The sequence below is a fragment of the Trachemys scripta genome, chromosome 24 (genome assembly GCF_013100865.1).
Source record: "Trachemys scripta elegans isolate TJP31775 chromosome 24, CAS_Tse_1.0, whole genome shotgun sequence".
In the NCBI taxonomy this organism is placed as follows: Eukaryota; Metazoa; Chordata; order Testudines; family Emydidae; genus Trachemys; species Trachemys scripta.
Genome location: NC_048321.1, coordinates 13,447,905 through 13,471,835, shown reverse-complemented (window position 1 = coordinate 13,471,835; position 23,931 = coordinate 13,447,905). Strand labels below are relative to the sequence as shown.

At 47.8% G+C, this 23,931-nt stretch overlaps 1 protein-coding gene and 1 pseudogene across 1 annotated transcript in view; one reads left to right on the top strand and one right to left on the bottom strand.

The window, feature by feature from the left end:
- LOC117869580 (interferon-inducible GTPase 5-like) overlaps nucleotides 1–23,931 on the bottom strand; it is a 47,239-nt gene that overhangs the window by 15,470 nt on the left and 7,838 nt on the right.
- On the top strand, nucleotides 10,997–12,586 carry LOC117869581 (annotated as a pseudogene).

The following is a 23,931-nucleotide window of genomic DNA, read 5'->3' as shown; positions in this document are numbered from 1 at the left end:
CTACGAGGGAAGATTAATGACTCTGGGTTTCTTTAGTCTGGGGAACAGAAGACTGAGAGGGGACATGATCACAGTTTTCAAGTACATAAAATTTTGTTACAAGGAGGAAGGAGAACAATTGTTCTCCTTAACCTCTGAGGATAGGACAAGAAGCAGTGGGCTTAAATTGCAGCAAGGGAGGTTTAGGCTGGAGATTAGGAAAAACTTCCTAGCTGTCAGGGTGGTTAAGCACTGGAATAAATTGCTTTGGGAGGTTGTGGAGTCTCCATCATTGCAGATTTTTAAGAGCAGGTTGGACAAACACCTTTCATGGATGGTCTAGATAACACTTAGTCCTGCCACGAATGCAGGGGACTGGACTAGATGACCTTGCGAGGACCTTTCCAATCCTATGATTCTATGATTCCCCACCTCTCCCATCCACATTTGACCTATAACGTCCCCACCCAGTTTAAGGGAACACTGTCCGATGAAATATGGTATTATTAAACACACACTCCTCAACTGTGTCACTAATAACACCGGGCAGAGGTGTGAATTCTCAGCAACATTATGGCCTGGCCTACACGTAACAATCAGGTCGACCTAGCCACATTTCACAGGCCTGTGGAAAATGTCAGCCCCTGAGCACTGTCGTTAGGTCGACCTAAGCTCTGACGAAGACGTAGCTAGATCGATGGAAGAACTGTTCAGTCAATCTAGCTCCTGTCTCTTGGAAAGGTGGATTAACGACATCAATGGAAAAAGCCCTTGCGTTGGAGTTGGAAGTATCTATACTATGTCACTAAAGCTGCGGTACTGGCAGGACCAGATTAAGACAGGGGCTTTGGGGGCTGCAGCCCAGGGCCCCGGGTTTAGGGGGGCCCCCTTAGCCTGGGACCATGTGCTGCAGCCACTAAGGCCCCTGTGTGTTGTGTGCCAGGCCGGCCCTGCTGGCAGGGGTGTGGGTGAGGCGGCTCCCTGCGCTGCCGTTCCTCTCCCCCCCCATGCCTCCATCACTGCCCCCCGCCACAACAAGCACCGCACTGGGAAGCCTTGTCCCAGTCGCTGCCCTCGCATGCAGACTCCGCCCCCGCAGCTCCCGTTGCCTGCGATTCCCAGCCAGTGGGAGCTGCGGGGGGAGGTGCCTGCAAGCGAGCGCGGGCTGCACGGAGCCGCTTGTTCCCCCCCCCCACTCACAAAATGGGACAGGAGCTGCCCAGCCCCCAGGTAAGCGCCTGCACCCCAAGCTCTTGCCCAAGCCCTATCCCGCACCCTAACTCCCTCCCAGACCCTGCACCCCCAACCCTCATCTGCACCCTAACTCCCTCCCACACCCCACACACCAACCCTCAGCACCCCCAGCACCCAAACTCCTGCCCAGACCATGCACCCACACTCCAACCTCCTGCCCTGAGCCCTCTCCCACACGCCAAATCCCTTGGCCCCAGCCCAGAGGCCCCTGCATCTCAAAAGCCTCAGCCCCACCCCTGAGCCCGCACCCCCAGTCGGAGCCCGCACCCCCTCCCACATGGCACTCGCCCTCCTGCCTCAACCCGTAGCCCCCTCCCAAATACTGAACCCCCAATTTTTGGCCCCACCAAAGATCCTAGGGGGTCCTACAAAATCTAGTAGCCCCAGGCACCCAGAAGAGTTAATCTGGCCCTGAGTACTGGAGCATTCTGAGTGGAGACAGAGGTCTGTCTGCACTACGAAGACGGTATAGCCGTGTAGGTACATCACCGTAGCTATGGCAGCATAGAAACGTAGTTGCATCCTATGCACGTGGAAAGTGTTTGTCCATCGCTGTAGAGAACACCAGTTCCCTGAGAGATGGTTTCTTCCGTCAACATAGCTGCGTCTGCACTGGGGTTAGGTCGGCATAGCTATGTTGGTCAGGGGGGTGCCAGATCTGGGACAAATCTACCAGTTTCTAACTCTGGGGCTCTTAAACCACTCCTGGGGGCAGACCTCTTCTTTGGCGTCCTTCCTTGGGAGGTGGGGCACAGCTGGCCACCTGCCCTGCACTCCAGAGCCAGTGCTGAGACGTCCAAGTTGCTTGTCGGCAATCTCAGAATTCCAACAAAACTGTGGAAACTCTGAACGTGTATTTTAACATCTTGGGGAATATTTGGCAGGGAAACAAAACACACAGGTTTGGCAAAGGAAATTCTTAACCGCAGACATCAACCAGCAACCATGTGCTCTGGTTGCAAAACTCCATCCCTAGCCATGCAGGGCTCGTTACCACCCCATTGTTTCATAGGGGTGGGCCAGCCATGAAGATTCATTACAAAGCCAGTAGACCCTGCTTGTCATCTCGAGTGCTGTCTGTTTTAGTGCTCTACGGGGTGTTATGCTCCCCTCCCACCAGGGACATGTCTCGGTATTGCCTCACAAAACTGTGCATAAACAAGATTAAACTGGATTTCAGCCCAGGCCACAAAATAGTGGTGAACAGAATGGAAGCCTGCAAACAAAATGGATGAGGTATAGCGGACCCAGACACACAAAATGGATGCTGTATAGTGTATAAAGACATACAAAATGAATGACCTAACTTGGTACAGACCTTTCCCAATCCATCACATCCCCGTTCTGAGCAGTAAGATGATAACAACCTCGCTGTAGTCTGCTCAGGGACCCAGATGTCAGTTCTTGCTGCTTTAACGCAGGACCTGAGCCCAAGTAGAGTCTGTCTACACTTGGAGCTAGGAGCACGATGCCCAACTGACAGAGACATCCTCACACTCACTCCCATGGAGCTAGCAAGCTAGAAAATAGTAATGTGGCTGTGGTAGTACATCCAGTCTGGCAGTTCCTACATTGCAGTGATCAATTTGGGCATCAGCACAAATTAGTCATTTATTGGATTCAAAGTGGCACAAGAAGCCCCCTCTCCCTGCCTCAGAGCTACCAGATGAAACACCGTGCAAACATAAATACAACAGCATTGCCAGCTCTCACAAGTTCATCATGAGTGTCACAATGTTTCGTGTTTTCCATAAAGTCCCAGCTCCAAGAGTCGGGTGATGATGTGAAAATCTCCGCTTTAATTTAAAACTTTTAATCAAGCTTTTTTATCATCTCACAGGAAAAGCAGGAACCATGCTGGAGGGGAGGGGGAGAAGCCCCAACCCCAGCAGGAACTTCAGCTTCAGATCCCAAGAGCCCTTTATACAGTTTCCAGGCAGCCTCTTGACAGCATGCAGATCTTGGGTGAACAACAGTATCTTTGAAGTAACCTTCTATTTCCTAAACATCCCCTGGTAATTGGCTGCATGGATTAACATAAGGCAATTGCCTATCTCCCAGCATTTGCAGGTGATTTGCTATATACTTCAAAGAGAAATCAAGACAGCAATATCATGGCATTCACAGTTCATGTGAATGTTAATATCTCCTTTTGATCACTGAATGATCAGAATACAGCAATAGATAGGAGCTGTTTGGTTACATTGTTAACCTCCAACAATATATATGTAAACACACAAGCACACAACCATTCTCTATTCATATGTCTCTAAAGGTTGAATCTGGGTCAATTACCCTGCTAGCTGTGTAACCCTTTCTGGCCCTGTGTCGCACCAGTCATGATGATATAGACTCTGTCATATCCCCCCATGCTCTTGGTCATCTCTTTTCTACACTGAACAGTCCCAGTCTTAAATATCTCCTCATATGGGAGCTGGTCCAGTCTTCTAATCATTTTGGTTGCCCTTCTTTGTACCTTTCCAATTCTAATAGATCTTTCTAAGCTGGGGCCACCAGAACGGTTGACAGCATTCTAGGAGGATTTATACAGAGGCATTACAATATTTTCTGCCATATTCTCCCTCTCTTTCCTTATGGTTCCTACCATTCTGTTACACTCAGATCCCTTCACCTTGCTCTGGAAGCTCAGACATTCTGGGATTTACTTGTGCCATGGAATGGTAAAGGGGCCTTAGTGCAACTGAGCTGAGGGTGGAGAGTCTGCGATGAAGCCAGTTAGTGTGGGATTGTTATAAGTGCAGTGCCAGCTTCTGGGAGCCTGGCACTGGGTGAATGAAGTGGGATCTCCTAGATATGGGAGCCCCATGTGAAGCTTATTACAGAGGTTAAGGGAAAGGGGAGTAATATGAATAACACATAACTTAACCTCCTCAGCTGGAACACCTGCAGCACCCAGCACAATAGAACCTGGTGCTTTGGTGCCTTTCTGCAATATAAACGCTGGTCAATAATAGCAAACTCACCAGCCCCTGAGCTGTTAGGAAAGCCTGGGGCATGGAGTCAGGAGGGATGGATCTGGTCACTGTTTTTTCAGTGAGGTGAAAGCTGCTTTCCCTGCTCTGTGATCAAAGTGCAGTGGGAGGCAGAGAAGGGGCCCTACCTACACATTACAGGCAATGTTTCTAAATCCTGGGCAGGGGCAATGAGCCATATCAGAGAAAGCCAGTTCCCCCGTTACAGCTAAGGGCAAAGCTAGCTTCCTGCATCACTGCAAATTTGTCTAAGTGCTCTAAAACCCACCTGCTAACCTGGATTGTCTTGAACGTGCTGGGCAACATCAGGGCTTGGGATACGGTAAGCAGTCAGAAGTGAGGGTACTTGGAACACGGGGATTCTGAGATATAGCCCCCTAAATACAAATCATATGACGTGACAGTCTTAGGGGTGTGTGTGTGTGTGTCAGTGTGTACACACTTGAGGTTCAGAGCATGGCTCTGATCTGCTTCAAACTGATCTGGCCTATTCAGAACTGCTGACACTCACTGTCCCTTTGGGGAGCCAATATTTTTAAAATTTATTCAGGGTCCAAGTTGAATCTACTGTGTAGAGCCAAGGGGACAAGCCAGAGCGTTTCGCCTGTGCAGCACGACTGCGCTCTGCTGCAAGCCCGGGTGTTTGGGTAATGCTGACCGATCCTGGTCGTCGAGATCAAACCTGTTCCCTCGGGAGCTCAATGCATGAGCCTCTATTGCAGGAGCTAAAAAACACATTTTTCTTAGCCAGGGCTAGCAGACTCATGAATCTCTAGCTGGTCTAGCTGCCACTAGAAGGAGACAGAGTGCCACACCAAGCAGGCATAGGTTACCTTTGCAGGTAGTTGTGGTGGTGTTTGTCCATGGGGGCCCCCTTCCAAACCCCATTCCAGGGCCCCTACCAGTGACCATGCACATACAACGGGGGATCCCGGCAGTAGCCTGGGTTGCTGGTGCCTAATGCCGCTGCTGCTCCATCAGACTAACTAGGGGCTCACGGTGACATTCTGTGGCCATGGAACCTGAGCACCACCCATGTTGCTTTACAATGACTGTCGTGCACGTCAGTGACTCTGCTCCTGCAACTTGCCAGGGCTCCTTCTGGGTGTTTTGGTGCACTGCTAGGGAAATCCTAAGGCTCTGCCTGGGGAAAAAAAGTGGCCTTGTAATTTAAGGCTGTATCGTCATAATGTATCTGCACGGGGAGGCTGAGGGGCATGAGAGACGCACTTTGACAGTGGATTTCATGGATACTCGCTGCCAGCAGAGGAATGTTGAGACATAGATTCATAGATTATAGGACTGGAAGGGACCTCGAGAGGTCATCGAGTCCAGTCCCCTGCCCGCATGGCAGGACCAAATACTGTCTAGACCATCCCGGATAGACATTTATCTAACCTACTCTGAAATATCGCCCGAGATGGAGATTCCACAACCTCCCTAGGCAATGTATTCCAGTGTTTAACCACCCTGACAATGAGGAACTTTTTCCTAATGTCCAACCTAGACCTCCCTTGCTGCAGTTTAAACCCATTGCTTCTGGTTCTATCCTTAGAGGCTAAGGTGAACAAGTTTTCTCCCTCCTCCTTATGAAACCCTTTTAGATACCTGAAAACTGCGATCATGTCCCCTCTCAGTCTTCTCTTTTCCAAACTAAACAAACCCAATTCTTTCAGCCTTCCTTCATAGGTCATGTTCTCAAGACCTTTAATCATTTTTGTTGGGCAAGAACCTTAAGTTCCACTCCAAGTTGTGGCAGTCACAGACCTTTCTGCTCTTGTCCTCTCCAGCATCTCTCAGTCCCGTCTCTCCCACCCCTCTGTCCCAGCTGTGAGAAGCAATTGCAGGAGAAGTCCTGTTCAGCCCTGCGTTGGACCATACTCAATACAGACAGTCTTCAGCGAATTTAGTTGCCAAATTCTTAGGCTGCACATCTGCAATCAGGAATTTTATTTTGCGGGCAGGGGGCTGGGTTGCAGTGGAAAGAATTTTAAGTTGGCCAGACTGGGGTGGATTTTCACAGAGGTGGCCAGGGCATCTCCTTGGCATGTCCACCTGCCAAAGCCCAGGTGTTGAGGTCCCTGCTCCAAAGCTTGGGGGCGCTAGAGCTTCTCAGTTAAAACATTTCAAGAATTCTTCATATGGAAAAACAATGTGTTTTTCCCTCCTTTAGCCTCCCTCTCTGAAATGGCCTGAACCATGCTGTGCTGAAACTTTCCAAAAACATTCAGCCTGAGGCAGATGCCTTCTCCTGGGAAACTTCAGCCTGAATGGTTAAAGTTTGGCAAAGTTATAAGCAACTGAAAACAGGGCTTTATAATGTAAAATGTTAGGTACTGTGACAAAGTTCCTCCTCTATCTTGGTGGGTCCTGTGCTTATTGGCGGATTTTCTTGCCTCAGAGATTCACCATGTGGGTTGGGGAACAGCCCAGAGACCTTCCCCTCTGGAAGAACCCACAGTCCAGGTCAATTGGGAGGTTTGGGGGGAACCCGGGCACGCCCTCTACTCCGGGTTCCAGCCCAGGGCCCTGTGGACTGCAGCTGTCTATAATGCCTCCTGTAACATCTGCATGACAGTTACAACTCCCTGGGCTACTTCCCCATGGCCTCCTCCAAACACCTTCCTTATTCTCACCACAGGACCTTCCTCCTGGTGTCTGACAACGCTTGTGCTCCTCAGTCCTCCAGCAGCACACCCTCTCACTCTCAGCTCCTCCTTGCACCTCTTGCTCCCAGCTCCTCACACTCGCCCCACAAACTGAAGTGAGCTCCTTTTAAAACCCAGGTGCCCTGATTAGCCTGCCTTAATTGATTCTAGCAGCTTCTTCTTAATTGACTCCAGGTATCCTAATTAGCCTGCCTGCCTTAACTGGTTCTAGCAGGTTCCTGATTACTCTAGTGCAGCCCCTACTCTGGTCACTCAGGGAACAGAAAACTACTCATCCAGTGACCAGTATATTTGCCCTCTACCAGACTCCTGTACCCCACTGGTCTGGGTCTGTCACAGTACCCATAACTAGGTGGCACTAAGCAGCTCTGGCTGTGGGTACGTCTACAGTTGAGAGGAAAAGTGTCATTTTGAGCTTGAGTAGACATACCCACTCCAGTGTGGACACTCAGGTGCAGGCTTGGAAACACCAAGTCCACAAACTCGGGTCTCACAGACCCGGTTTACAATGCAGTGTAGACGTACCCTCTCGGACCTCGATAGCCCCAGGTGCAGCCTCGGCTCGTTAATTGGCCCAGCTGGGAGCTCCTGTTCTGGCTCAGGGGAGGGAGGGGATTGGACCTACTTCAGTTATAAGGGCCAGTCACCCTGTGACAGACAGAAGGGCAAAACATCTGACACCACCCCCATGACAAGGGAGGACTTGATCTGGGTAGAGAACAGGTGGTATTTCCTTCCTTCTCACATGTAAGGCGACGAGAGAGAAAGACTAAGATTTGGGGAGAGGAGGGAACAACTACTTTTTTTTTCTGTTAAATAAAGATGATTTTTAATAAGGCTGGAACCAGACAAATCTGAGGTCAAATTCCCAGCCTCTGCAATTTCTTTTGATCACCCTCCAGGAAAAGCTTAAGGGGACACTGTTCGATGAAATACCGTATTAAACACACACTCCTCACCTATGTCACTAACAACACCAGGCAGAAGTGTGAATTCTCAGCAACACTACGGCCTGGCCTACACTTAACAATTAGATTGACCCAGATACATTGCATAGGGCTGTGAAAAATGTCACAAACTGAGCACTGTAGTTAGGTTGACCTAATCCCTAGGGTAGATGTGCGAGATCAATGGAAGAATTCTCCGTAAACCTAGCTCCTGTCTCTCGGAAAGGTAGATTAATGACATCAATGGAAAACCCCTTCCTTTGATGTAGGAAGCATCTATACTAAGGCACTACAGCTGCAGTACTGGACCACCCAGAATGCAGACACGGCCTACGGGTCTGTCTGCACTACGGGGACTGAATATCAGCATAGCTTTGTTGCTGTAGTTAGATTGGTATGAAAAAGTAGATACATTCATGCACACGGAAAGGGTTTTTCCATTGCTGCAGGAACACCACTTCCCCACATGATGGTAGCTACATCAACAGAAGCATTCTTCCATCGCTCTAGCAGCTCCTACACTGTGGTTATGTCAGAATAGCTACATTGGTCAGTGGTGTGCCAGATCTGGGAAAAGTCTACCCGTTTCAAACTCTGGGGTTCCTAAAGCACACTCCTGGGACCAGACCTCTTGTCTGGCATCCTTCCTTGGGAGGTGGGGCACTGCAGGCCACCTGCTCTGGACTCCAGAACCTGTGCTGGGACCTCCGGAGCTCCCCATGTTGCTTGTTAGCAATGTCAGAATTCCAGCGAGGCTGTGGAAATGCTGAACTTGTATTTTAACCTCTTGGGGAACATGTGGCAGGGTAGCAAAACTGGCTTTCCAAAGGAAATTCTTAACCAAGACACCAACCAGCAACCATGTGCTCCTGTCACAAAACTCCATCCCCAGCCCCACACGGCTTGGTATGACCCCATTGTTTCATAGGGGTGGGGCAGGTGTGAAGGATCATTACAAAGTCAGTAGACCCTGCTCCTCATCTCGATGGCTGTCTGTTACAGTGCTTTACGGGGTATTATGCTACCCTCCCAGCAGGGGAGATGCCTCAGTACTGCCTCACTGTTGGCTGTGCATAAACAAGATTAAACTAGATTTCAGCCCAGGCCACAAAATGATGAATAGAATCTACCATGGATGCTGCAAACAAAATGGATGGTGTACACCTCACACAGACATACAAAATGTCTGATGTATCATTGCTACAGACATACTAAATGTATGATGTATCGCAGACACAGACACACAAAATGGCAGACATAACTTGGTTCAGACCTTCCACAATTTATCACATCCACATTTTGAGCAGCAAGATGATAACAACCTGCTGCAGCCTGGTCAGTGACCCAGATGTCATCTCTTGCTGCTTTAACACAGGGCCCTGAGCCCAAGTCAGAGTCTGTCTACACTATTAGAGACCGACGGGGGGCAGTTATCCGACATCTGCTATTGTCAGATTCTTACACCTTCCTCTGAAGACTCCGGTCCTGACCACTGTCAGAGACAGCAGAATGCACTGGGTGAACCCTGAGTCTGAGGCAGTTGTTGTCAGTTGGCTGGTCTGTGTGTGTTCTTTCCATGTGCTGTCCAGTTGATAGATGGTTCTGCAGACCTCGATAGTACTAATTAGTACTGTTAAGTGCTGAAGGCTGGAATGCTGTTGCCTTAGTAATGCTGCCCAGCGCGCCCAGTGCTTCGGTCCTCGGAGCTCCAGTGTTATCACTATTAACAGCAGATAAGGCAGCCTACTCATTCAGCAGACCACTATGTTACTCATTAAAAAACAGACCACAGGCATGGTCCAGTGACAAAGGCACTCTGACAGGTTTATTATCCCCTAAGCACAGCACCCTGGCTCCATGGTTACAGGTACACTGACACCTGAGTGCCTAGTGCAAGGAGTGTCTCAGTCAGTAGTGGGAATTTTTTTTTGTCCCCTCCACACACAGGGTTAAGGTGAGGAAACCTGATATTTTTAGGCTGAGCCAAATGCCTGGAATACACACCTTACACTCCAGCTTACAAACATATTTCTTGACATCTGTTTGTTACCTCCCCTTGTTTCTTATATCTTGAATAAAACATCCCTATTCATTATTTTGCCAAACCATCTTATCTTGTAGTAGATTGGGATGTACCTGTACTAGCTGAAATATATTTATGTAAATACCTATTGCATTGTACTCTAGCATCATCTTCGGTAAGTTCATGTACTGGATGCTTATCTGGTTTAATACATGGCCTGACTGTGGTTCCCAGCCTCTGATTCAGGCCTTATGTCTTGCACGAGGCCCAGTACTCCAGGCTCTCTCTCTCTCTCTGCTACACTTGTTTCCACTCAGGATCTATGGTTCAATCCAGAGACTGCTGTAGGGCACCCTTAACAGAGGCATATTCCCTGCGGTACCATGTGTCAGTCCTTCAAATACCTCCTGGGCTTCACCTTGGAGCAGCAGGCCAAGGAAATCCAGCTTGGCAGCCTCACCCCAGCCATTTGTTTGGGCAGCTCATACAAATATGTTGATTCAGCCAGCCCAATCCTAGCCAACCCCAATATCAGCTCTGGGCATGAAGCCGGGTGGCCACATCTCTCACCCGCACTGCCCCATTTCTGCTCTCGGAGCTCAGGGGAACACTTTGATTGTCAGGGTTGGTCATTTCCACCCAACAAGTAGCCCTCGGACCTATGGTACCTGCCCCTTAAACCTTGCCAGGCAAATCTGCCAACCAGCATTCCACCTTGGACACCAGTGTAATTAGTGTGTTGCCCCAAGTGCATCAGACCCCTAGGCTACCTGTAGTGTGCCACATGAACCCCAACTCCGACTCCAGCACTGTAGGTGCTTTTGCAGCTAGGCCTTGTCGATTCAAGCCCTGGTGGGTCCTAGTGGGTCCTAGTAACCACTCAGACACGTGGCTGAGGGAAACGTTTTTACTAGGGCTCACTGGTAAGGGGAAGGCTGCAGAGACCCTAGGTACAGAGGTTTAAACTGTTACAGGGCAGAGTGAGCCACGGTGGTTGTGGTTCCTGTCTGAGTCCCTGGGGCAGTGCTGCTGACAGACAGGGATCTTCAGGGTCAGTGCCTGGGCTGCCCTCGCCAGTCCAGTCTCTAGTCCTGCAAACAGGAGTTTGTGGGTTTCAGGCCAGGTTCAGTCAGTGTCTGTCATTGGGGCCCCTCTGCCCTGGCTCCCTGCCCAGCTGCTGTTACTCCCACTCAGACCAGCCTGTTCCCCATGCCGTTCTGATAGTAAATAGCCCCAGGGGGAAACCCCTAGCCCTGACTGGAATTTGTGTTTCTTCTCCCAGGATGACGGAAGATTCAAAAACGCACTGGGCTGATTTGTTTTCAAAATGGGGCAGTAAACTTCCCAGTCTGTCTGAGGAGGAAACTGAAGAATTCCAGACTGCCATCAAAGCTGGGAACATCTCAAAAGCCATTTCTGTGGTGAAGAAGTCTTATGAGTTGATAAGAAATATCAAACTCAACATCTCCATCACAGGGGACACGGGCTCTGGGAAGTCGTCTTTCATCAATGCCGTAAGGAGCCTGAACGATGATGACACTAGTGCAGCTGAGACTGGGGTGGATGAAACAACAAAGGATCCAACTTCTTACCCCCATCCCATTCACCCAAATGTTATTGTGTGGGATTTACCTGGGATTGGAACACCAAAGTATCTAGCAGAAACATATGTCAAAGATGTGAACCTTGATCGTTATGATTTCTTCATCATCATCGCAGCCGTGCGCTTCACAGAAGCTGATACCAAACTTGCCAAAGAAATCAAGAGGACGGGGAAGAAGTTTTACTTTGTCCGCACCAAAAAAAAAAAAGAGAGAGAGAGATTTCAAAGAGTAGAAAACTCTACAGGCAATGAGAAATAACTGCATGGGGAACCTGCAAAAATCAGGCATCATCTCCCGAAAGGTTTTCCTGATGTCAAGATGGGACTTTCACAAGTACGATTCTCCCCTACTGCAGCAGACTTTCGCAAATGACCTCAACACTCACAAGAGACACGTTCTCATCTGTGCCCTGCCCAGCACCTCTGAAAAAATCTTGGAAGAGAAACAGAAGGCCCTGCAGGAACAGATCTGGAAAGAAGTCCTGAAGTCGTGCGCTCTCGCTGCTGTTCCTCTCCCATATCTCTCGGTTAAGTGCGATGTTGACATCTTGGTGGAGAACATGAGAGAGTATTGCAAGTGCTTTGGCCTGGATGATGATTCCCTCAAATCATTTGCTAAGCAGGTTGGGAAGTCTGTCGATGAACTGAAATCTGTGATGGAGTGTGCTCTGGCCAAAAATATAACAAGAGAAGAGGCTTTGAAGTGGCTCAGAGAGGCAACAGGGGAAAATATGATGACAGTTAAATATTTTATCAGTGTGGTACCACTGATTGGCACTGGGATAGCAGCAGAGAGATCTTACAGTGTCACCTATGAAATGCTACATACGTTTTTGGATGAAGTTGCAGAAGATGCTCAACGAGTCCTGAAAAAGGCTTTGGAGGGAGCAGAGAATAACCAATAACAGTGTCCCAAGGCAGAGCTTCTCCCCAGATTCCCAGGATAAACTGCCGCAACCTGAGTCTCCTTTCTGTAATTTCATTGTCCCAAACTTAAACAAACCAGGAGCCAAAACCATTTCTTGGCTCACCCTTGCATTACCGACTTTCACTGCCTCCGCTTCCAGGGGCCTCTGGCAGTCCTGCTGCTCCTGATTCCACTCTCTCTCTCTCTCTCAGCCAGTCATCCTTCAGTGGGTCCCTGGTCTGTCCACACTGCACAGTAAGCCTGAGCTCTGACTCAGGTTTGAGCCTAAGTCCCGCTTCCTTCCACACCCAAATCAGCCTGACTCGGGTCAGTGAGCACTCGGGAATAGGACCTAGGACCCTGCTGGGGGGTGGATCAGAGCCCAAGTCCTGCTGAGTCTCACGTCCAATTCCTGTCATTCTGCAGTGTGGACACAGCTCAAGCTGCAGACCCAATCAGAAGCTCTGCGTAGTGCAGTGTGGACACACTAGCACAGCCCTGAGACTTGGGTCCAGCACTTGTAAACCCAGGTTTCCAGTGCAGTGTGGACACTCAAGTGCAGGCTTGGAAACACCGAGTCCACAAGCTCGGGTCCCGCAGGCCCAGGGTTACAATGCAGTGTAGACGTATCCTCTTGGACCTGTACTACCCCAGTGCAGCCCCATCCCTTAATTGTCCCAGCTGGGAGCTCCTGTTCTGGCACAGGGAGGGAGGGGGAGTTTGGACCCACTTCAGTCACAGGGGTCAGACATCCTGTGACAGAGAACAAAAGAGCAACATGTCTGACACCAACCCCATGGCAAAAGGGGATTGGATCTGAGTAGAGAGGAGGAGGCATTTCCTTCCTTTTCACATGTAATATGACAGAAGAGAGAAAGACTGACTAAGATGTGGGGAGGGGAGGGAACAGCTAGGTTCTTTTCTGTTAAATGAAGATGATTTTTAATAAGGCTGGAAACAGACAAAACTGAGGTCGAATTCCCAGCTTCTACAATTACTTTTGATCATCCCACAGGAAAATGGGACACGATTCGATGAAATACCATATTAAACACACACTCCTCACCTGTGTCACTAATAGCGCCGGGCAGAGGTGTGAATTCTCAGCACCATTAAGGCCTAGCCTACATTGGACAGTTAGATCAACCTACCCACGTTGCACAGGGCTGTGTAAAAATGTCACTAACCCGTGCTGTAGATGAGGCTAAATCAATGGAAGAATTCTTTTATCAACCTAGCTCCTGTCTCTTGGAAATGAGGATTTGACATCAATGGAAAACCCCTTTCATTAATGTAGGAAGCGTCTGTCCTGTGGCACTGCGGCTACAGTACTGGACGTACGGGTCTTTCTGCACTATGGAGACAGTATATAATCGTAGCTACATCGCTGTAGATATGTCAGCATGGAAACAACCTTAGAATTCCAGCGAGGCTGTGGAAATGCTGAACTTACATTTTAACCTCTTGGGGAACGTGTGGCTGGGAAGCAAAACACACAGGTTTTAGCAAAGGAAATTCTTATCCACAGCAATCTGCTTTCCGATTGTGAAACTCCGCCCGACACCGACTGTTTCATAGGGGTGGGGCAACCGTTAAGAGTCATTATAAAGTCAGTAGATCCTGCTTGTCATTTCGACAGCTCTCTGTTCCAGTGCTCTATGGGGTGTTACGCTCCCCTCCCAGCAGCGGAGATGTCTCGGTATTGCCTCACAACAGGCTGTGCATAAACTAGATTAAACTGGATTGAGCTGAGGCCTCAAAATGGTGAACAGAATCCAACATGGAAGCCTGCAAACAAAATGGATGGTATATAGCTGACACAGACACACAAAATTGATGGTCTACAGTGGACACGGACACACAAAATGGAGGGTGAATAGCAGACACAGACACACAAAATGGCTGATATAACTTGGTTCAAATCTTCCACAATCCATCACATCCATATTCTTAGCAGCAAGACAATAACAACCTGGGAGCTGTAGCCTGCTCAGCGACCCAGATGTCAGCTCTTGCTACTTTAATGCAGGGCCCTGAGCCCATCAGAGTCTGTCTACACTTGGAGCTAGGGGCGCGATGCCCAACTTGCAGAGACATCCTCACGCTTGCTCTCAAGGAGCTAACACACTAAAAACAGTAGTGTAGCTGGGGTATCATGGGCAGTGGAGGTATGGACTAGCCATTCTGAGTACAAACCCACCTGGACCCCCAGCTCCAAGTGTAGATGTAGCCTGAAATGGACTCTTTAAGAAACTCCTGGGACCAGATCCCCAGCTGGTGTGAATGGACATAGCTCCGTTGATTCAATCCCATTTACACAGCTGTGGTTCTACTCCTCCATACATCCATTTACCCAGCCTCTCCGTAGGGGTTGGCTAAAGTTTCTGTTCTCTGGCTGTGGTGATAAAACTAGAGGCTATTATTAACCCTGTAACGAAGTTGTACCCTGAGCAGGGTTTGGAAGTGTCCGGCTGCTAAACCTGTATCAGAGGCTTAATAGTTAATGAGAAGCCCACATTTGCAATTGACAATCCTGAGCTGCGGTTTCAGCTACTGCTGATACGTTTAATCACTGATTTGCTTGATTGATGCTGAGTTTGGATTTGCCTGGGTATCTGGGAACTTCCGACCCCCCTCAGACTGAGCTGAGGTGCTGGGATTGTAATCACAGGGTGTTTGTCTCTCATGACTATTAGTTCATGTGATGCTATGTATCAAACTGTTGCTATTTATTTGCTCAATGTTTCATACCTGGTAACCTGTGTGGATTCAGACTCACCGCTCCATGTACTCGTCGCTTGTCGTTTGATGGTCATTCCAAACCTTGTAGAAGTGCATTTATCCTTCAATAAACTGCTGTAGAATTTGATCTGACACTTTGTGCATCTGAGCTTTATTGGGAAAACCTGGATTAAGGGGCATAAACTGGATCTGTGCTTGGTCTCAACTGCTGTAGGTTGGATATTCGGATTGCATATTTATATCTTGGGAAGAGGGTGTGACCTGGTATGCCTAGGACAGCCCTCTCTGAAAATTCCAAGCTCAGGGTAGGCTGCAAAAAGGAGAGCAGATTCTCTCAAAAACTGGTGGTTAACACTGAAATTAGACTTGCCAACTGGTCACACACTGTGCTCCTGATCCCCCACACTGGTTATCAGAAGCTAAAAAAGCAATCACCCCTCCTCCTGCTTTATTGCATTCCAGTTCACTGGCTCCCAGTCATCAAACAGGTCTAGTACAGTGAGAAGTTATTTAAAAACTATGCTCACTATACAAAACCACAGGGTCAGCCACATTATCAGGTCAATATTAGTTTGGATCTTACCCAAAATACCACTCTGCAGCCAATCCATTATTATCTAAAACTAAATGTTTATTATAAAAGAAAAGAAGAAAAAGAGAGTTGGTTAAATTGCTAAAGCAATCAGATACATACATAAGAAGTCAAAGTCCATATATCAGGTTCTGAGTAGTATTGGTGAGTTGCTGGCTTGAAAGTCCCCTGAGAACAGATCCACAGCTTGGATGTGTCTTTCAGTCCTTTGTTCAGAGCTTCAGTCTGTAGAAAAGTCACTCCAGAGGTAAGAAGCAGGAATGAAGACAAAATGGAGATGATGTGGCTGCCCTTTATATTCCTTTTGCCATGTGGCTTGTGCTTCCTGTGTCCCAAACATAAGCTTCACAGCATGTGGCATGGAAAAGCCTTAGAGTTCTCTGTCCACTGGCCTGCCCCTACATGCCTTGCTGACTCCTAAGGTGTATCATCTGGCTCCTTTCAATGGGTTCATTGTACAGCTGATGACCCTTGATGGACCATTGAACAGACTAGGCAGTGGTGATGCCACTCTGTCAGGGGGTGTCACCCAGAAAAACAGCACAAGTTTGGAAATACAGACATACCCTACATATCTATAACTCACAATACAAAGGTGATACAGACATAGAAACAAGATTATCATACTTGGCAAATTATAGGGATAGGTCAGTGGTTTGAGCATTGGCCTGCAAACCCAGGATTGTGCGTTCAATCCTTGAGGGGGCTTTGGGATCTGGGGCAAAAATCAGTACTTGGTCCTGCTAGTGCAGGCAGGGGGTTGGACTTGATGACCTTTCAGGGTCCCTTCCAGTTCTATGAGATAGGTATAGCTCCATATATTTATTTTAACATTTTCACAGATACCTTACATGGCCTATCTGGTCAGATTCATTTCAATTTATAATATTGGTATCAATAATATCATAAAGTGTCCAACATATTCCATACAGCAGCATCACAGGGGGTTGGATGTTTAGTTGGATATAACAAATAGCCAGAGTTGTCAGAAAGAATCATAATGAAAAATTTTGGTGGCGGCATTAAACCTCTAGCTTTGGAGTTTAAGCTGATCTCTAACTATTAGAGACTAAAGCACAGGTAACAGGGGGCAGATGATTCCACATTTACTACTGTAGGTTTCTTACCCTTCTTCTGGATCATCTGGTCCCGCCCACAATCAGAGACAGGAGACTGCACTAGATGGACCTTGGGTTGGATCCAGTCTGGCAATTCCTACATTCAGTGATGAATTTGGGTATCAGTGTATTTTATTCATTTATTTGATTCAGAGTGACACAAGAAACCGCTTCTCCTTGCACACAATGCAAATATAAACACAACAGTATTGCCAATTTCCATGAGTTCATGATGAGTCTCACATTGTTTGGTGTTTTCCTTAAAGTCCCAGCTCCAGGAGTCAGGTGATGATGTGAGAATCTCAGCTTTAATTTTTTTTTAAGTAACTGTGGAGACAAGCTTGAACACGTTACCCATAATGGCTAAGGCACCAGAGAACATATGAAAAGAACCCCACATTGATTAGTTTCAGAGTAGCAGCCGTGTTAGTCTGTATCCGCAAAAAGAACAGGAGTACTTGTGGCACCTTAGAGACTAACAAATTTATTTGTTTATCTCACGATTTTGTCCTATTGTTTTCGAACGCAGGGATCTGGCAATACACAGACAAGGATAAATCTTAAAAAAGCACTTAAAAAAGTGGCAATAATATACACAGCGGAGTGCAGGAAAATCGATTAGTGAATGAAATTCCAGCTACATAAGAGGCTCCTTCTCTCTGTGTGCATTTTAGTGACTGGAGGCGGCGGGGGAGGTGCTGGTTTGGCAGCTCCTGGAGCCCAGTTGCTCTGTGTGACCCCAGAGCGGGGACAGCATTAAGTAGAACTCCTCGACCAACAAACTGCATCCCCCTCCCTCTTCCCCCCTGTGCCAACCTGCCTTGGAGGAACCCTTCTAGGAGAGAGAAGAGTGTTCAGTCTTTATAGCCTTGTGGCCCAGTTGATCACACTCCCTTCTCAGAGCTGGGACAGAACCCAGGAGTCCCATTTCCCAACCACTCCTCCCCCCCCCTCTAGCCACTAGACTTCGCTGCCCTCTAGGATCTGGGGATAGAACCCAAGAGTCCTGACTCCCAGCCCCTGCCCCACTCTAACTATGGAGACCACTCCAAGGAGGACTCTAACCACAGAGAGATCCCTACCTTAGCAGCATGGCAACCACACAGATCCTGCCACACAAGGACTGTAACCATGGAGACCCCCCCCACTACAGCAGGACGGTACCCACATTTACACAGCACCCCCAGCTTTGATCCTGGAAGTGTGACCCACCTCCATGATCATCTTGTCAGATGCACTGACAACTAGTACTGGCAATCACAAATGGAAACAGAAATGATATAAGTGAAATATCGTTACTAACAACAGAACTGGCACAGATGGAAATAAACATTGAGACAGCCTGAACCCCAGCCCACACTGGTGTAGCACCCCCTCTCCACCCAATTACCTCCCTTAATGCCAATCTGCTTACAGGTGTTGATGGACAGGCCTGGGTTCTTCTGGATCCCGCCACCCACTCAGTTAACTAACTAGAGCCTGCCACCCACTCACCCCCTAACTCCATCCTGGCAGGGTCACCAGGGTGGCATGGGAGGAAAATTCTAACCACAGGGTAACCCCCACTTACTTGCCAGAGAGTTGGAGACTCCCAAGAAATAACACAAACACCCACAGTATCTTCAACACAGTAATTCTATTAAACAGACGATAAATTGAACAGAATGGGGTGGTGGGCAGAGTGTGGGGGGAAGTACTTCGAAAATTTTAAAACAATTGCACAGACATCCCTCTATGTCCACAAAAGTTTAAAAACCTAAATCAATGGAGAGGGAGATTTTGTGACGCCTGCCCTAGAACTGAAAATGACAAATTGCAAGAACCTGGGAGAACGAGTGAGGTCGCTCTACTGCGAATTTCTACTAGACACTGTGGCTTAACCAGTAACTTGGCTTTAATTAATAAACCCTCCCAGAGATGGGCTGTGAGAGACAGGCCAGGCCACAGAAATGGCTGATCACATCCTCTGGGAGTGCAGAGTGTCACACTGAGAGTGGGGTTTTGTGTGAGAAGCTCAGGCATCTAAAATACCTGCTAAGAGCATCAGGACAATGGGGCACCATTCACAAAGCAATATTACAAATTTTAAAAATACTGGGTGGGAATAAACGTTGGCTGAACAGAGACAGGGTCCCAGGATTGGCGCATGGAAGTACAGGGAGGGCCTGGGTTCCCCTGCTGTAGGGATAATAACCTCATTTTCTTTTTTTTAATAAGTTCACTCCCTTGCTTTCCATGAGTTCCCTGTGGAAGCTTTGGTTGTCCTATTATGTCTATTCTCCCTAGAAACACAGAGAGAGAGAGAGACCCCACCCTTTTTGGTGCCCTATGCAGCCCAAGCAGTGGCTATCAGGTTGCTGTCAGTTCATCGCTCACAGCTCAAGGACAGTTCGGGTGGAGCAATCCAGGTGCTGCATCCCACCACTGCAGAGGCAGACTGGGCCCTGGAATAGCACTTACCCACATGCACTGCTCATCCTCGTGGCAGCGTACTGCACTCACTCTGCCCGGCTGAGGTAGTTTGCTTAACCTCTTTTATTCTCTCCTCTTTTATTCCTCCTGCTATCATTTCTTTGTTAGGGACTTGGTAACTGCCAAAAACTTATTATCTTTGTTATGAAAGTGTTAGGTAATAAATGTTCTCTGGTTTACCTTATTTACCTGTGAGTTTTGATTTTAAATACACCTGGTGACAGATACGGAAGGGTTCAATCCTGTAAAAAGGGGTGGGATTCGGGACCTAAGTTTCATTTCTCCCATGAATGTTACAGATTTTAAGTGGCTGGTCTGTAACACTTCTAGCCACTGAGGAAGGTGGGGGAAAACCCCTGAGGTAAGGCATGTACAGACCACAGACCACAGAGACCCGCTGTAAGGTCATTGGACTATAGCTGGGTTCCACTCTCTGTTACGTTGGAAAGTGGGGGGAATAAAATGTGACCTGGTGTGACATTATTGACATGAACTGGGATTGTATAGATCATTGTTGCAACCAAGGTCCTGTAGTGGCACCAAATCTTGTACAGAGGAGCTCAAATAAGGTTGTAATTTGCTGGTTATGATTATGTTATCTGTATGTGTGTATCATTTTTTGTATTTGAAGTTATGAATATTGGCTATGTACTTGTATCTCAATGTGTTTGATTCTAAGTAGCATCAGTGAAGCATTTGGTCAGCTTCTTCAGAAGAGACTATTCTGAGTAAGTGCCTAGTCAAGAAACACTTAACTGACAATGGACCTTGGGAGACTCCAATCCACATCTGAGGAGTATTCCTGGGAACATTCAAGGTAGCATGTGAGCAATGGTGGCGCCTGAAAACAGAGTCATGTATTGACATGTGACTTGCCCATGTGACTCCAAACTCCATCTTGCTGCTGTGATTTTCAACAGTAAGAACAAAGGGGTTTCCTTCCACATGGCAGAGGATATAAAAGACCCTGGAAACCCCTCCATTTTGTCTTCAATCCTGTTTCTGACTTCTGGAGGAACTTTGCTAGAAACTGAAGCTCTGAACAAACGACTGAACGACCCATCCAGGCTCGGATGTTTGTACTCCAGAGACTTGATTGGTTTAAATCAGCAGTAATCCCATCAAGCCTGAAATAATCCTGAACTAAGAACTTTGCAGTTGTTGTACGTATTTGATTCCGTTTAGTCAATTTTAATTCTCATCTATATTTCTTTCTTTTTATGAATAAACCTTTAGATTTTAGATTCTATAGGATTGGCAACAGCCTGATTTGTGGGTAAGATCTGACTTGTACATTGACTTGGGTCTGGGGCTTGGTCATTTGGGATCGGGAGAACCTTTATTCTTTTACAGGGGTATTGGTTTTCACAACCGTTCATCCCCATAAGGAGTGGTGCTGGTGGTGATAAAAGGGACCTGGAGTATCTGAGGGAACTGCTTGTATGACTTCTGGTTAGCCAGTGGGGTAAAATGGAACTCCTCTCTGACTTTCTCTTGGCTGATTTGGTGCCTTAGTAGTGAAGGACCCCCAGCCTGCAGCTGTGACTGCCCTGTTCTAAGCAATTTGTCCTGAATTGAAATTCTTAGTAGTGTCCCTGCCAAAGGCCACATTGTTACACCTGGCTGCAAGGCCAGGTCATGGGAAGAGAGACTACCAAAGCAATGGAGCGACCTTTGGTGGCGGTGTCATATGGGGAGACAACTGCTATGCCCCGCCCAGCCATGAGGGGACCTTGCTGCCATGAGTGGAACCATTTTTCAGGCTCCTGGGGGGGGAGGGAGGCTATTTTGTGGGGTTTTCTGATGGACGATTGGGGGGGGCTCCCGAGGGGGGATATTGAGGGAGTACAAAGGGATTGAGGGGCTCCTGAGTCGGGTGACCAGATGTCCTGATTTTAGAGGGACAGTCCTGATATTTCAGGCTTTTTTCTTTATAGATGCCTATTACCCCCCCCACCCCTATCCCGATTTTTCACACTTACTCTCTGGTCACCCTACTCCTGAGGGGAGAAATCCCAGTTTTCTGAGCACCTCTAGCATCAATTGTCTAGATGACAAAATGGATATTGTCATGAGCGGCAGCTCCAGCGCAAGGCTGCAAACCTTAATGCAGGCTACCGTGGTGTGTGGCATAGTGCTGGAGAAGCAGACACCCCCTTCTGAGACGTGGGCCAACCCCCTGGGTCTGTGGACTCCCTGGTGGCCATGCAGCAGGGGGAACAGGATGCAGCACAGGAGACACCATCCCAACCCAATAAGTCCCTTACATGTGTTCAAATTCTCTGCTTGGGCTCCATGGGGAATGTATCTCCAGGGTTCAAGGAAGTGGCCATTATTGTTTGTGAAATGGAGGATGTGGCTCCATTCAAGGGTGGAAGCACCCGCTTCTCTCCATGCTCCATTTCTCCTCTGCCTCCATTCTCCTCTTCCCTACCCCACCCCCAAGGTGCTTCCAAATCCACCCTGTCCCCAATCCCATTCCCTGCCTTCTTCCTAGCCCATCAGCACCTTCACCACTAAATCCTCTTTAAATAAGGCTCTTTCCTTTGCCCTGGTGTCTCCATCCCCCAACCTCATATGTGATGTACCCCATGTTGTTGGTAGGTAAGCCATTTCCAAGCTGGGCAGAAATGTCCACTGCCTGGAGCAACCTGGAAAAATAGGAATTTCCTGCAGGAAAAATCCCCAAATGAAGCTTTCCAATTGGGAAATCAGAGTTTTCTTGCAGGGAAATTTAAAAAGGTGGAATAACCAAAACGGTGGATAAAGGTTGGGAAAACAATTCAGCAAGAAGATTCACATCAAATGCAAGGTAGAAGCTTAACTATAGAGAAGCTTTATTGTCGTAACACAAACAGCAGATATTATCCCTGCTAATTATGCAGAAGGCGGAAGCAGAATTTCCAAACCATTTTATATCACATTTGCAAAAGCAGCGATCGCTGTAAAATCAGACAGCCGCAATTTTCAAAATCTTTTGACGACAAGCAAGTAGGATTGTAAAGTTCAGCTTTTTTGTAGTCACTGACTCACCAGATAGTCCAGGTAATTCTAGTGAGGTATCTTCAAAGAGATCCAGAAAAACACTTAGCCAATGTGAGCTATTTGTGACCATGATGAAAACGGCTATGTTTTCACACACCACGTCTTTAATATCATGCTAGTGGGACGTGATTACCCCTAACATCATGTTGGTTAATCATATCCAGCGAACATACTGCTAAATGCGGATTGGCTGGTAGTGATCGATCTATTGGGAATCAATTTATCCGATCGCTCTGCCGTCGACTCCGGAACTCCACCACTGCTGAGAGGCAGAAGCGGAGTCTACGGGGGAGCGGCAGCATTCGACCCCGCGCCGTGAGGATGCAAGGTAAGTCGATCTAAGATACGTCGACTTCAGCTACGCTATTCTCGTAGCTGAAGTTGCATATTTTAGATTCCCCCCCACCCCCAGTGTAGACCAGGGCTAAGGCTTTGGCCGCTTCCCACTGCCAGATCACTGTAAAATGTCCTTAATGTCAATGGGAATCAGGGCCTGAGCGTTTGGTTACCACGTGTTCTAACGCTATGTAACTTCCCAGCGCAGACCGGCCCCAGGACAGACACTGCTTACGGACTATGAAATACAGTGCACATCAGTAGTGTCGTGGGTGGTGTGTAGCAGGACATGGGCCAACCACCATCTGAGCCCAACACAATGTGATTACAATCCACACACCCCAGGTTAGTCTGAGCCATGATAGTGATTCCTAGACACTCAGGCAAACCGAACTTCAGTGTGAAAAAACAAGCAACTAACTACAACTCCAATCACAGGAGACGTATCTGGGGTTGCTCTGTTCTGATAGCTTTCCTAGACTAGTATATTGGCTGACTAGTTGTTTAGGTCCAGATTCTGTATGTGCTCACTTACATGGGAAATCCCTTTGACTTCACTGCAAGTCAGGGCCATATTTAGTGGGAGCTCTGCACTGTTCTCTGTGTTCACAGGAAAGGTTAAACTTTCCTCAAAGGGACACTTTGTGATGCAGGTGGTTAGACTAGGAGATCCTAAGGGTCCCTTCTGGCCTTAAACATCGATGGATTTTCAGGCCTGAAATTTAGCTGTGATTCATTTTACAAAAATTTCAAACCCTAATCCCTATAGAATGGGTTCATGAGATTGTGTGAAGCACGTTAATCAAGGCAAAGAGTTTGGTTTGGATTTCAAGATTTCCCTGCTTTGGTGGCATCCAAACATCACACATGGCAGCCAAACATGTGCTAGCGCATGAGAGCCTAAGAAAGAAAGTGACTCGGTGAGCTGCAAAAAGTAAAAGGCCAGATCTTGACGTCAGTCCAGTTGGAAATAAGCAAAATATTTTAACGGTGAGGGTGATTAAGCATTGGAACAAGTTACCAAGGGTTGTGGCGGATTCTCCAGCCCTGGAGATTTTTAACTCAAGACTGGATGTTTCTCTAAGAGATCTGCTCTAGTAATTATCCTGGGGCAGTTCTCTGGCCTGTGTTATGCAGGAGATCAGACTTGATCATCACAATGGTCCCTTTTGACCTTGGAATCTATGAATCTGTGAAAGTTACACTAACTTTACGCCATATGAGGGTGTGGCCCCAGCAGCTTAAATAATG